Here is a 15,527-nt window from a genome sequence, read left to right on the forward strand (position 1 = left end):
CCTGTTTTCATTGACCCATGAGTGAGTCTGGAGGTTTGAGGGGCTGCCTCCCCCCAGTCAGCCCCAGGGTGCTGAGCTAGGAGTTGCAAAGAGCCTTCTGCAAACCTTCCCTCCCCTCCCTGCTGGTCTCCATGGGTGACACCTGAAACACAGCACAGCCTTGGTGGCATCCTTGTCCCCTGCAGGTGATTCTTCCTCCAGTTGCCAGAGCCCCCGGTACAAAGCCCCCCAGGATCAGCGTCGCTCCCTGCTCCCCAAGCACCCCCCTCCTGCAGCCGGGGGGCTGGCAGGTGCCGTGTCCCTGCCCAGGAAGGGAGGTGGCAGCTCGGTGATGCTCGAGAGCCTTCTCCAGCACAGGCAGGGGAGGGACGGGACCCGTTATCTCCAGCCGCTCTCCCTGCAGCCTGCCCGTGCGTTTATTAATTCAGAGCAATTTCAAGAGGACCCCCTTGACTTCAGGGCAGCCCATGGGACATGGGAGAGGTGGGATGGAGGGCCCCCTGTGCTTCGGGGACATGAGCCCAGCTGGTGGCAAGGAAGGGGAAGAGGAACCCTGGAGCACCCAGCTCGCACAGAGACCCTGCAGCCCCCCGGTGGGTCAGAGGCCAGGCTGGGGCTGCAGAGCAGGAGATGTGGAGTGCTTCCCCCTGCCCCATCCCTCCCCATCCCGCAGGGTTTTCTCTTGCCTTTCGGCGAGTGCTTCCCCGGGGCTGTGTGCCCAAACACAGGCGAGCGCCGCGCCAGGTTGCCAGCTGCCGTTTGGAGAGGGGCCACGGCCTGCCTGTTCCCCAGCTGTCTCCCGGCTCCATTGCTCCACGCTTCAGGTTTTTTGGCTGCTTTGCTGTTGTTGTTGTTGCTATTAAACTGAAAATTTTTCTGCTGCACCCCACCTTCTGTGCCTCCCCTGCCACATCCCCGCAGGGCTGCGAAAGGGATTTGCAGGCTTGGGTTTGGACACTCTGGGACATCATGATAAACGTCATGGCCAGCCCTTACCCCACTGACAGCGATAGGAGGGAAAAGCACTTTTATTCCAGAAGCCAGCCACACTTTAATCACTCTAAGTTTTGTGTTGCGTTGCTAAACAGCATTAAAAGAGGCCCCAGGGGGGCGGGAGGGCAGCCTCTGGGGCCGGCAGGGGATGGTCTTGGGGCAGGATGGTGCCTGGGCAGGGCTGAACACGGGGTGCACTGGCCATAGCCAGGACTGGGGGCACCCAGGGGGCTCCAGGAGATGCGGGCAGGGGTCCTGGAGCAGCCCCATTGCTGCCCAGCTCCCCACCTGCTTGCCCTCACCTCCACGCTCCCCCCAGTGCCTGGCTGCGCTGGGCCCAGTTTGACCCACAGAGCTTGGGGCCAGGGGCTGGGTGACACACGGAGACGTTCACACGTGCGTGCATACACATGGGTGCTGCAATCGCAGCCACGTACACACACACGGTCTCACTGTCACACACATGTGGATACCCCGGCACACACATTTGTGGTCACACACCCTGAGACACGCACCCCCATCACACACGAGCACACGCACATCCACACAGGTGCGCACATGCCATATACACGAGCGCATACCCCATATACATGCATGCACACCCCATACACATGCACACCCCCCCCATATCCATGCACACACACCCCATATACACGCACACACACCCCATATACACGCACACACACCCCATATACACGCACACCCCCCCCATATACACGCACACACACCCCATACACATGCACACACACCCCATACACATGCACACACACCCCATATACACGCACACACACCCCATACACATGCACACACACCCCATACACATGCACACCCCCCCCATATCCTTGCACACACACCCCATATACACGCACACACACCCCATATACACGCACACCCCCCCCATATACACACACACACACCCCATACACATGCACACACACCCCATACACATGCACACACACCCCATATACACGCACACACACCCCATACACATGCACACACACCCCATACACATGCACACACACCCCATACACATGCACACCCCCCCCATATCCATGCACACACACCCCATACACATGCACACACACCCCATATACACGCACACACACCCCATATACACGCACACACACCCCATACACATGCACACACCCCCCCATACACATGCACACACACACACACACGCCATACACACGCACCCCTCCTCTCTCCCCGCTGCCAGCTCGGCTCTCCCGGCCAAGCCGCTTATTGCTCCGTGCCGTGACAACCCGGCCACACCGAGCCGAGCCGGGCCGTGCCGAGCCGAGCCGGGTCGCACCCAGCCCAGGCGAGCTGCGCTGAACCGAACCCGATCGGACCGAGCCGAGCCGCGCCGCGCCGTGCCAAACCGAGCCGAGCCGAACCGGACCGTGCTAGGCCGAGCCGTGCCGCGCCCCCCGCCCTGCCCGCATCTCCGTGCTTCTCTCCGAGCCGATCCGAGCCGTGCCAGGCGGGGCCGAGCCGTGCCGATGGGAGCCCCCCGGGCCTGGCAGCGCTGCCCGGCGCCGCCTGCACGGGCAGGGCTCTCCGCCTGACGCAGTGAGGAGCTGCAGCCCTGCTCTTCTCGGAGGCCGGCTCCAGCGCTGGGATTTGCTCGGCTCCGGCTGCGTTTCCCTGCCCGCCTCCTGCCCCCGGCCCGCCCGCCTGGAGGGGCTCGGGGAGCCGCAGCCAGGGCTGCGCCCATCACCGCGCCTCGGGGCTGCCGCTGCCGGGCGCCAGCAGCCGCCGCCGGAGCAGGTAGGTGAGCCCGCAGCATCCCCCCCGATTCCGGCTCCCACCCTTCCCCAGCCCCAGCTCGGGCTGAGCCCCCCCCCACCATGCCGGTGCCCCCCCGGCCGGTGCCGGGTGCCGGGACCCCCCCCGGTGGCCGCTCCGTGTCGCCAAACTTTTCGCCGCCGCAGCCCGGCGTGGGACTCGGGTGGGGATGCCGCGGGGCAGGCGGAGGGGGGGGAGCCCGGAGTCCTCCCCGCCGCCACCCGGGGGTCCCCCCGTTGGGCTGGAGCCGCTCCCGGTCCCCCGTGCCCCCCGAGGAAATCGGGGCCGGAGCGAGTTGGGGGCGCGGGGGGGTCCCAGCAGCCGCCCCCGCCGCACGGCCCCTGCCCGTCGGGGTGCCCCACGTCGGGGCCGCCCCAGCGCTATGGGGTGCCGAGAGGTCCGGGGGGGTCCCTGCTGCAACCGGTGGGTCCGGGAAGCCCCCGTGCCCCGGGGGGGCAGCAGGTGCCAGCAGCATCCCTCGGGGTACGGGGGGGTCCGCCCGCATCCCGTCCCCGCAGCGCGCAGGGGGGGCTGTCCCCGAGCACCCCAAGTGACCCCATCCCCCGGGGGCTGTGGGATGAGTGGGGTGGGGGCTGCGGTAGAGCCGCTCCCGGCTCTGCATCCCCCCCCCCGCATACCCACGCCGGTAATTTGGACCTGCCTCCCCCTCCCCACATGCTCTCCTTCAGCGGCTATTTCCATCCTGGCGAAACGTGCCGCACTTAGTGCTTTAATTAAAGAAAATTAATGGGGGAGGGCGGTGGTGGCTGGGGGGGGGAGCACACACCGCACCCAGCCGGGGGCTGCTCCCCGGGACGGCCCCGGCCCCAAGTCCCCCCCCCCCCCCCCCCCCCGGTGCCGCTGCCGGAGGTCTCGGGGCGGGCGGGGGGGGGGACAGGCGCCCACCTACGAGTTTGAGACCCCCCAAAAAATTAAAAATAAGGTGCCGACGGAGGAACGGGAGCGTGATCCCGCTCGGTGGACGCGGTGCGGCTTTGATGCCGGTGCCAGATGTTGCTGTAAAGTTCCGGCTCAGTTTCCAAATTCCGGCTGAGCCCGAAGGACGGGGGCGCTTGCCGGGCGGGGAGCACGCGTGGAGCCGCGGGCCGGAGCTGCCAAAGAAATTTCTTGATTGCATTTTAATGAAGAGCAGATAACGACCTGGGGGGGAGGGGGGCGTGAGGAGGGGATCCCCGGGGGGGTCCCTGCTGAGCCACGCGCCTGCCATTGCGGGTTAGGAGCTGCCCTTGGGCCGGGGCTGTCAGGGCAGAAGGGGGGGGGATCCGGACCCCCGGGGGTCCTCGGCACCGTCGGGTGCCCCCCACCCTTCCCGGACCCCCCCCTCACCCCCGCTCCGCCCTGCCATTCCCGGTCCGGGGAGCCCGGGGTGGGTAGGTCCTGGCTGCGATTTGCAGCCCTAGGGATGCTCAGCGGATTGAGGGGGGGGCCCGGTATCAACAGCCCCCCCCCGGGGCCGAGGCTCCGAGCCCGGAGGCAGCCCCGCACGCCTTCCCAGCCCCCTTGCAGCAGCTCCGGGCGTGCCGGGGCCGGTTTGCGTTGGATGAAATATTTACAAGTTTGCGGTGAATAAAAGCGGGCGGTGAGAGGGATCGATGGCAACGCTTCCAAGGGGGTGGCACCGCCCGTGCAAACGGCCCGGCTCCCCGCTGAGCGGGCGGGGCCCTTCGGGCAGCGTTTTAGGTGGTTTTTGCCCCAAATTCAGGGGTTCGGCGCTCTGGCGGCGCCCAAACCCAGCGCTGCTTTTCCCGTTCCCCACGGCGTCTAAAAGGGAAAAGGCAACTCTGCCTGGCTGGGGACGAAAACCACCTAAAGTTTAGCACCTAAAAAAGCACCCCCCCCCCCCCACCCCCGTCCCCACCCACCCGCACGGCCCTCTCCCCAAACTGCCCGGCATTGCGGGGGGCAGCGGGATGCCGTCGAGGGGGGCTGTGGGGGGCAGCCGGCCCCTTCCCCTCCGAATTGCAGCGGTGGGGTGGCAGAGCTGAGCCCCCCCCCCCCCCCCCCCTCCTCGTCCTGGGGAAGGCTGGGGCAAGGGGAAGCTTTGCCGGGCACCCAGAGGTGCGAGGAGCCACCGGCAGCGGGTGGCACAGGGGGGTGACACTTGGGGGGGGGGGGGCTCCGCGTGGGTCCGGCAGCTCCGTGCGGTGGGGGGGGGGGGGACACCGAAAGGGCGTCACCGCCCGAGCGACCCGACACCCCGGTGACGGGCACCGGAGAAAGCCTTTTTGTGTGTTCCCCCCCCCCCCCCCAACCCCGAGGCCCACGCCCCTTAAACCTGCCCCTCCCGGCTCTGGGGGGAGGCTCCCACGGGCTGGGCTGCCCACGCGTGTCCGTGTCCCCCCCCCCCCCGCCCCGGGGCTGGGGCGCTTTGTGCCAGCAGAAAGTGGCTGGAAAGGGGCGAGGCGTCACACGCTCTGCCTCCGGGAGGCAGGGAAACGCTGGGGGCCCGATGGGAAGGCATGAATGAATGAATCCCCATAAAGAGCCCCGAGCAGCAGGGAGAGGGAGAGAGGAGGAGGAGGAAGGAGGAGAGGAAGAGCCGGAGCAGGGCAGGCAGCAGACGGGAGAGCGGCAGGTAAGGGGGTGCCGGCAGCCGCACGGCTCCGCGGTGCCAGGGATGCTCCGGAGGGGCTCAGCTCGGGGAGGGGCGCACAGGAGCCGCCGGGACCCCACGGGGGCTTGGGGGCTTTCTTTTTTTTTTTTTTTTTAACGCCCCCCTCCCCCCGTGTTTTATTCCTGCTTCCCTCCAAAATCTGGGATTCCCCAAACTTCCCCCGCACCGCAAGGTACTGAGGTTTTGGGGTGGGAGCTGGGGGGGCTCAGAGCCCCTTCCCTAGGGCAGGTCCCTGCGGGAGCCGGGCTGGAGGCAGCTCCCCCCGCGGGGACCGGCACCGGTGGCCGGATCCTGCCCCGCAGCGCACCGGGGGGGAGCCCGGAGCTGCCCCGAGCAGGGCCCAGCACACTCAGTAGCCGTATAGATCCCCCCCGTCTCCACCAAAGGAGGGCACCCAGCATCTGCTCCAGGCCTCTCTTGGTTTTGGGGGGGCCCTCTCCCCCCGGTCTCGGTGCCCCTTCCCCACCACGGCCCTGCTGCGGTTACATAAGGAGCGCGGAGCCAGCGCCGACACGGGCCAAAAGCGCCGGGAGCTCGCCCAGAATCGAGCCCAGCCCCGGCCCGGTGCCCCCTTTCCTCTGCTGCCTTCCCCTGCCCAGAGGGGGACTGCTTGGGGGTCCTGCAGCTGGGTGCTCGGGGCACAGCATCACCCACGGACACACCCACACCCCGACCCCCTGCCCTGCTCACGCACGGAGCTCACACGGCGTAGATGTGTGTATCGCTGCCGTGCACACACTCCTTGTTGTAGCAGCTCCGAGGCGATGCACGCTGCAAGGGGCCGCACGCGAAGGCGCACGGCGGCAGGTGAGAAGCGAGGGTGGCTCTCGCCCACCCCTGGGTGCCCGCCGGTGCCGGCACAGGGCGATGGGTGCCCGCCCGCCTGAGGCACACGCACCCACCGGGGGACTCGTGCCAGACCCAGCCCCGCTCTGCGGCTGCCCCTGGGTTTCCCCTCCACGGCCAAGGTGCCCCGAGCTGGGATCGATAACGCCTCTCTGACGGGCTTTAGGTCCCCGTTCAAAGTAGTCGCTGCGTTAGGACTTGATTTTTTTCCCCCTTTGACTCCCAGCCAGATGAGATTGTGAATTTGGCTGATTTCAAGCAACTGGGGGAGGGAAGAGTCATACAGCGAGCGGGAGAGAACTGAAATATCCTACAGGATCCCCTGGAGAGGAGAGAAATCAGGTCTAGATAAGAGCTTGTTCTCCCTGTCTGGCTGATGCTTTCCCGTTTGATGATCAGAAAACACGAGATCTAACCTCTCACCAGGACAGCCTCGCTAGGAAAGGTCAGGCTTTTGGCTTATTCAAGGCGTAATGTTAATTATTACGAGCTATGGATTATTTATGTCGGTTCTCCCATCACACGCTAAATATAGGACCGCACAAGGCGTGCAAACAGAAGGACGCGGCCGGCGCTTCGGAGGTTTCCGAGCTGGGCTCCCGACCTAACGCTGGGCTCGGAGGGGCTGTGACAGGGACAGGACTCTGCTCGTAAAGACTCAGCCCTATCCTCGGGCAGTATCTCCCAGGGCTAATTTTCCTCGTGCGTGCGTTGGGGACAAGCGAGCGGCCGTGGGTTACGTTGGTGAAGCCCCGTGTCCCTGCGGGATGCAGAGAGCAGCAGCCGGGCACAGCCCAGGGCTGGGATTTCACTGAAAAAAAAAGGGGAAAAACCCCAGGAGCACAGCAGCACCCGCAGCGTCCCAGCTGCCGGCACTCGGCCGTGAGTTGGCGTTAGCCCCAGGTGTAGCGGCAGCCTGGGATTAGTCAGCAAAGGGCACCGTGGAGCAGAGGGGCTTGAAAAGAGCTGCTGCAGGGTGGTGAGGAGCTCCTGGAGGAGAGGATGCCGGTGGTTTGGTGCAGGTAGGCTGAGCTGGGGTGTGCGGGGGATTTGCAGCTGATGGGGAAACTCTGGAGGGGATGTGAAGGGGTGTGAGCAAGGTGTGCAGCCCTCTGTGGTGGCTGGTGTGAGCTGATGCAGCTGCTGGGGGGGTAAAATAGGTTTTGTGTGTGTTTTTTTTTTTTTTTTTAGTGTTATGAACCTAGGGTCGGAGACTGCGGATGGTGCTGGGGCTTTGTGTGGTGGTTTCTGGTGTGGCACAATGGAGGTGTGGGGTCAGCAGCAACGTGGGGCTGGTGGAGGGGAGAGGCACGGGCTGGGGCTTGGCAAGGTGCCCCCAGAGCCCTGGGTGGCCCCAAAGTGCGGGTAGGGAAGGAGGCAGGGCTGTGAGGACCTCATGGTGAAGGGGATGGAGGGGAGACCTCAAGTGGCCCTGTGTCCTCCCCACCCTGAGGAGCACGGTGGCAGCCCCGGTGGCATGGAGGAAGAGGAGGAAGAACATGAAATGGTACGTTAGGTGCAGCTTGGCCACCAAAGTCGTGGCTATATGTATGGCCCCTAGCACAGGAGCCCTCTAGGTCTCTGAGACATCCCTGTAATAGAGATAAACAAGAAACATCTAAAAAATAAGCTGTGAGGGGACTTGGAGCCTCCTCGCACCAAGAGGAGCTGGGGCAGGAGGGTCTGGAGGAGGTGACACAGGGGACATAGGGGTGTCAGCCCTTGTAAGGGAGCTGGAGGGACACCGGAGGAGGTGGATGTGGAGCTGGTGAAGTTATAACAACAGAGAAAAAGCTGTGGGCATTTAAACTCGAACAAAGTGAAGAGGAAAACTCCAATTTTTTTTTCTTCTCCCCCATTACAGCATTTCTTTAGGAGCTGGACAAGAGCAATCTGTGCAGCTTGCTCGTATTTTTAAATCAGGAGGAAGAAACGTATAGAAGTGTGTGTTTTACTGTATCAGCTGCTATCAGCTTTTAGCTTTATTACAGTAAGCGCCGAGTTTTTTTGTGGGCCAAACTCATTCATTGGATTTAATGGAGTTATACTGCAGGCAGGTTTGTTGATGTGTTTCTCTGTAGATCTTTGTGAAATGGACAGGCAGAGGTAATAAAATTTTACACTCTATACAGTGTCTTTTGGGGAAAAGTCTTCCAACATGCTTTATAAACAGCATGCATGTTTTGCTACAATATATGCTTATACCTAAGTGTCCGATACTTTAATGCTGCTGCTTTTCCCCTTTCTTAGAGCTACGTGTGCGTGAGCTCAGCTATGCCTGTGTTATTTTCACATGATGCCTTCCTTGCTTAAAAAGGCTAAAGACACTTGCAATTTCTTTCCTTTTGGTGTACTTGTCTGTATCTCTTCTTGGAAACCTGGGTGTAGTAGAAAACTGTAAGCCTTGCTGTGAAGGGCTCAGAAGGGGGGAAAATAACGTATGTAAAACCTATCGCTAAATACCCAAAGCACTAGTAAACTGTCCCATTTGCAAATGCAATTATCTTGGGACCTTCCATAGGTATGGATATCTGCTGTACAACTTTTGAGGGGCTGATATTTCCCCCCTTTTCCGTGGGGTGATGCTTCCTCCCCATTTCCAGGCTGTGATGACACCGTTTCTCCGACCTGTTCTGGGTCAGGCTCAGATCCTGCTCGTGCAGGGCCCTTTGCGGTGAAGTGACACTTGAGGCTGCTGGAGGAAAACATTTCCAGAAGCTGGGTTTGTTTGTTAATGAAGCATTTGACATTTTTCCAGGCTCTAGACAAATTAGACCCAGACCTCTGGCTACTGGGCAGGGAAAGTAGCTGAAGAGCTGAACTAATTCTTTACAGGGCTTTGACTTATCACACGGGCATCACGGCCCCATATGGGTGGGTAAAATTGAGGGGAGAGAATATAGATATAGAGGATAAATACCAAACAATGGTGAGTGACAAGGACATAAATAAATCTGTGGGTTCTGGTGACATTAAAATAAATTGCGAGTAGTGAGGCGTGAGATATGGGATGTTAAGAGCCCTACAATGTATTTTTACCCCTGCTTGGGATTTTCTAGGGTTTCTAAATAATGCATTAATTCAATTACATGTTCTTAATTAGTGTTTGCTCAAATTGGAGCAACATCATTAATTTACTTTTACTGCCTCTTATTTTTATTTTTTGCTTGTTTTGTGGATTTCATTTTTCTGCTTCATTCCCCTCTCTGAGAGTGGTAGCACGCAGCTGTGGTGCTCACACCACGAACTGCAGCCTCTTCGGTACAGCTTTATGTACTGTGAATAGTTTTCCGCTCGCAAGCTGCACAGCGCTGACCCGGCCCCGTAACTGGACGAAAAAGGAGAAATAGGGTCCCAGACGCGCACTGGCTCCTTCCCAGTGCTCAGCACCATCCCCTCCCAGGGCAGCAGGGCGCTTGGTGGCAGAGCAGGATGAGACCTTGGGGATGTAACTTTAGGATGCCCCAAGCAGGGGGATTGCTGTGTGCATGGAATTGTTTTTTTCCCTCCCCTGCAGGGGGGAGAAGCAGCTAGTGGGGCTGATCTCCCTGGAGCAGCACCCCTTTAGGGGATGCGTCCCGTGTGTATGGCAGGAGGTGGCTGTGACTCGGGGGGACAAGCAGGGGAGCAGCACCCGTGGCAGCTGCAGGGATGGATGCTGGTGCTCCCCTTCCCAGTCCCACCAGGGTTGGGATGAGTGAGGGGTAATGCCTGCAGTGCTGTGCCCTTCCTTGCTTTTCCTTGAAGGAACACATGCCTGTGGTATGAGGTGGTTGCTCTTCTTCCCCTCCTTGAAAGGGAAGCAGTGCCTCCCCTTGCTGGGTAAGGGCATGTGTGCGGGGCAGAGGCCGGCAGCCCTGTCTCTGCAAGGTAGATGTGGGGCTATTGGTTACTAAATAAACTGGCCAATACATTTAATACAAATGCAAGATGACAAACATCAGATCAGGGAGAATAACGCAAGCCAAGACTGCTCCCGCAAAGCCATGCCTCCCAGCAGTGGAGGAATGCTTGTCCGAAGCTTGCAGTGAGCAGGTTGGGCTTTTTCCCTCCCCTCCCTGCTTCTTCCTTTTAAATTCTTCGCTTTTCCCTTCTCCACCCTCTGCCCACGCTCTGCTCTCGCTCGGAGCTGAGCGATGCCATCTCGAAAGCCCCATTCATCACCGCCCGCTCGCGAGGCGCTAGCAGCCGCCGCTCAATTGATGGACTGCGGTGGTGAGTGAATTTAAAATCATTACGCTCCCAAGACAGCTTTTAAATATGATGAGATGAAAATCAAATCTGTAAGAAGCCCTGGGATGGGGTGTCTCCGGCCAGAGAATCCTGCGTCGCCCCGGGTGCTGTTCGGGTCCTGGGGAGACCCCTGTGCCTGTGGGGTGGGAGCGGGCAGGCAGCTGCTGGCGGGGGATTAGGCAGAAATATTTCACCTTGCAGAAAAGACTATTGTATAAAGCTGTCTATCTGCTGTCTACCTAATGCTCTGCATGAATTAATGAGCTGATTGATTAGGAAAAGCTTGCAACAGCTGGGGGAGGTAGGTGGTTCTTGTCCTTGTGTTACAGGTGGGGGAGTTGGAGGCACAGAGGATGGGATTAAGGCTTCCAAGTTTCTCACATTAGTGAATGCTACGATTAAGACATTTGTCTGTGTCTTGTTTTGCTGATTGATCAGTTTGATTTTTTTGGATGCTTTTTGGCTCTGAGAGCAGCTGTAAGAGCTCAGTGTGGCTGAAAGTCAGCCCTGCAGAGCCTCAGCTGGGGATCCGATCTCTGCTACTTGCTCCATCTTCCAGCCTGTTTGTGGCAAACCCGAGCAGTCTGCCGTGGCTCTTGGCTGTGATGTTTATAACTGACAACCTCTGGATGAGACAAACTCTCACCATTTCTTACAACATTAGCTGTTCAACGCACCTTCCTCTCTATGCAGCCTTTACCAGGCAGGGCTTCCTGTAAGCATCCCCACGTTCCTCACAGCAACTCTCCAGATCACCTGTGGCTTGCAAAAAGTCTGGCTGCTGTGCTGGATGCCTCTCTCCTCTCTAAGACGAGCACAGCTTTTCAGGAATGGTGCATTGAGCAAACGTCACTCCGCAGCCCCAAAATCTATCAAACAAAATGACAGCAGCCGTAAGCATTAATCATCTGGTACCATCAAAATAAAGTCATTGCAACAGAGCATTGTCAAAGGATAAGTGTCTCAACTTCAGAGCTGGTCGTGTTGATGCTGCTAGCTCACCAAGGTATTCCTGCAGGAGAGGGTAATTGTGTGGCCTGAAAGGTCATTTATTGATGATGTTATTAATTAACTCTTCCCCCTCCAGACTGGGCAGTCTGAGCACAAGGCAGAAGCCTGGGATGGTTGAGGAGCTTGAGCAGTTTCTCCTTAGCTCCACGCTCAGAGTCGTGCTGAGGAGTTTGCGCTTGAGCAGCTACTGTAGGGTATAAAAACACCTGCTTCTGCTTTACCTGAGCCACCCCTGCCCCACGACATGGCTTGGAAACCAAAGCCATAACCCTTGTGCTTGTCCTGCCCCTGGTTAGGGTGCAGGAGGTACAAGAGCAGATGTAGGAAGGGTGACATACGGGGCCTGTGGGATGAGGGATGTGATTGCTGGTGTTGCTGTGCCAATTAGCTCCTGCTAATTGCAGGGGGGACTGCAATTGTCACTTCCAGATGCCTTCTCCTGGGAAAGCTGTGCTGAGCAGTGAATTGCAGGGCCTGGCGCGTGGCCTGAGGGACGGAGAGCTGCTGCCAGGCTCTGCAAGTGGCTTGCTGCTGAAAATCCAGGAGGTCAATGGTGCCATAAAACACAAGGGATCAGTCTGAACTTTTACCCTGTCTGGGTTTCAGTCTGTTCCTGGAGGCTGTGGCACCTGGTCTGTGCTAGGAGAAGGCCAGGTTTTGTGAAGAGCTGGGGATATGGGGATGGCGGTTGAGGAGCCTGTCCTGCCCTGGTCCCGGTGTGCTGGAGGCTTCACCCTGTCCTGCCAGCTGGTCCCAGCCCTCTGGGGAGCTCCCTTGGGGCCTCAGAGCACACATACTGACTTGATCGCCTCCTGCACCCCTTTGTGCACGTGGTTTCTGGATGGGGCTGTGCTGCTCGCTTGGCCTGGCTCCCAGTCACCCTGCCTAGGGAGATGCTGGAGTGTGGGCGCAGGAATAACGCGACCGCTTCTGGAGAACATCCTCCACAGGAGGAGTAAAAGGAAAGCTTCAATAAGCCAACATGTTTCAACAGCTGTCCCAATTCACAAAGGAGCAGCAAGCCGGCTGTGGTGTTTGTACAACAGTTTCACATTTAAGGGAAGGAGAAATAAATCTGCGGGATGCGGCTCTTAGGGCTTCCCGACAAACACACGCACAGCAAATGTCACCATCAGGTCCACGTGGAGTTTGTTCATTTGCTGTGTGGGTCAATCTGCTAATCTTAACCTTCACTTGTGGTTTAGCAGAAGAGTTGTCTTCTATGTTAAAATCCTTTTCCACTGTGAACTCACTTTTAGGTTCTCTTAATCATACTTTGGCTATAAGAAACACTAGACTTTCTGCATGGCTTCCCGAATCTCAGTGAAGAATTACTAGTTCCTGTTCTGATTTTATTTTTATTTTTCCCTATCTTTATAACAGAACAGTCCCTAAGCAGTACTGTGTTGTATAGCTGTTAGGCCAACACCCCCTGTTTTGCACTGGATATCTGACTTGTGATGGTGGGCAGAGTAATACCCTTTTCATTTTAATTAGCTCTGGCTGGGCTGGGAAATGAGCATGTTTCACTTATTGATCTTGTTTTGCTCCCCGTTTATTGTGAAGTGCTGTTGTCTTTATTTCCAGCAGACAAAATCCTGGCTGGAAATCCTGACTTGCTTCTGTGGGTGAGGCTCTGGGCAGCTCCTTGGGACCCCCATGAGCCCCTTGGAGCTGTGAGTTGCGGTGATCCCCTCGTCTGTAATTGTACATAAATGGCTGGCCGTGGGGAATGGATGGAAATCAGCCTCCAACCCTGGTCATGTCTTCGGTGGGCATCTGGGAGCCCCTTATGGCAGTCAGGGGATCCTGCCTGGGGAGCTGGGGGCTCCAGGAAACCTGGAGGTGAAGTGACATGCCCAGGGTTATCTGGTGCTGGAGCCTGTGGTGGGACTGGGTCCTCCGACACCTGCTTCCGCTCCGACCACGAGACTTATTTCCCTTCTTTGTCCCCACTTTTTGCAGTGTGAGGAGATTTGAGCTTAATTTTAAATGTTCTCCTAAATCTTGGTGACGGCAGATTGACGTAAGCATGTGCTGGATCAGGGCCTGTTCTCTAATGCATATGGATGTGCACACAGCTGTAAGCGTTTTCCATCTTTAGGCTCCTGCAGCCCCAGTGAGATCTTTCTTCTTTCTTCCCTTCCTGTGGAAGTGTTCTCTCCCCTTTTGTGCCATGGGCAGCAGCGTTGGACCTCCTGACCTCCAGAGTGAGGACATGGGGGAGAACTGAGTGCAGATCTGCTCTTCCTTGGCACGTGGAGGACACCCATGACCCAGTCAGGTATTAGTGATGTGCCTTCCTCTTCTCTGAGGAGCAGGATTGAGAGCTCCGGGCTTGCTCATCGCTGCTATATTCATCCCAGATCCTGGAAACAAGAGGCATTACCCTCTGGGGGTGGCTTTGCCATGCAGGAGACTGGGTGTGAGGAGGTGGTGGTGGAGGGCTGAGAGGTTTCCTCTTTGGCCAGGAGGGTGAGATGAAGAGAAGAGCTGAGAGCAGAGCCTACAGCGAAGAGTTTCTGACCTTCTCCACATCAAAAGGATGTGATAGCCTCTGTGCCCTAAGCATGTTGAGGCCAGAGCAATAGATTCAATCCCCAACAAGTGAAGTCTGGGCAGTCGCTGGTTGCTTTTTTTTGTCCATCAAATAGGACAGAGCTTGTTTGCTGCAAAGCCTTTGCCCATGGGCAGCCTCCAGGGATGCTGGGGAGCTGGGTGTGGTGGTGGGGTGCATGCCTTCTGACAGGCGATATCCCTTCAGCTGCACCTGAACCCAGATCTCTGCTCAAGAGAATAAAAGGTGCTTCTGTAATGCTGTCCAGGGTCTGAGCATTGCTGGAGCTCTCCCTTCCATTTTCCAGCCCGGACTGTGCTTCTGAACCTCTGACATCCACCTGGGTGGTGGCCTATGGTGATGAAACTGCAGGTGGAGGATTAAAAAAAAAAAGCTGTGGGAAGATCAAGTCAGTCAGTAGCAATTCCAATGTGTTTAAATTAAAAGGGATGGTGATGTATAAATCACTTAATATTTAATCTGTGGAAGAGCCCTGAATGAGCAGGTACTGTGCATGAACGTGTGAATGAATGAGTGGTGGTGGCAGCTGAATGGGGCTGGATTATATCTGGGGGAAGTGGCTGTGCCCTCTCCCACCACAGGCTTGCTGAGCCATGGTGTTTGGAATATTATAGTTAAATGGGAGATTGATGCTACCTTCTAGCCAGTGGTAATTACTGGTGTCTGAGCAGATTGGGTTTGAGTATCCCAAGGTGAGGGTGACTCCAAAAGATGCTCAGAACAGCCCCAAATGAGAGCTGTGCCTGTGCAATCCATGTGGAAATTCACAAAGTCACTGGTGTAACTGGGAGGAGAGCTTGTCCTTCCACCTTTTATTTAAGTAATAATAAAATAAAAAGCTGTGTTTTCTCCAGAAGAATCTTGCTTAGGGTGGGAGCATGTGGTCAAACCAGGGTGCTACCCGGTGCGAGAGTGTGCTGGGACACCCTCACACCCGTTAATCCCATTTCTAAACCACAATTTTCTCTAGAAATGAGCTAAAATGGGCAGATCTGTGTGGGTTTCTTCTTCCTCCTGAAATATTTAATTTCCTGACTTCTTATAGTCAGGTCTAAGTAGATGTTCCCTCTGCAGAAAATGCTCTGATATCGCTAAATAGGATTCTGCAATCTCCAGCAGCTAAAGTGCTTAGTTAGGGTCCCAGGGTGGTTTTTTTTATCCTGATTTGGTCCATCCTTACCGAAGTGCAGGGTTTGTAGCAGTGAGCAATTCAGGGCTTATCGCCGTGCCGTGGTGGGAAGTGGCATGAATGCCAGACCCGTGCTTACACGGGCAGGGAAATGCATGAATTTTTCCACATCAGTGGGAGCCGAAGATCTTGCTAAAGGTGTCTGCAGCTGCCAGGAGCGAGATACGGCTGTGCCAAACAGCTTTGTGGGGCAGAAACCAGGGCAGAAAACTTAAATGTGGATTTCATGCCCTGGAAAGCTGTCTATAAAAGGC

At 57.6% G+C, this 15,527-nt stretch overlaps 1 protein-coding gene across 18 annotated transcripts in view; it reads left to right on the top strand.

Annotated features, from left to right (window-relative positions):
* Positions 1 to 2,152: 2,152 nt before the first annotated feature.
* ELFN1 (extracellular leucine rich repeat and fibronectin type III domain containing 1) overlaps positions 2,153 to 15,527 on the top strand; it is a 114,882-nt gene continuing 101,507 nt past the window's right edge. For 8 of the 18 annotated variants that reach the window (XR_013939583.1, XR_013939584.1, XR_013939585.1 and 5 more), the window contains exon 1: positions 4,999 to 5,377. The gene's annotated coding sequence lies outside the window, so the exon portion shown is untranslated. The other 10 variants (XM_080556166.1, XM_080556165.1, XM_080556160.1 and 7 more) reach the window with 5 other exon arrangements.

The sequence above is a fragment of the Anser brachyrhynchus genome (assembly GCF_964034855.1).
Source record: "Anser brachyrhynchus genome assembly, chromosome: 15".
Classification (NCBI taxonomy): Eukaryota; Metazoa; Chordata; class Aves; order Anseriformes; family Anatidae; genus Anser; species Anser brachyrhynchus.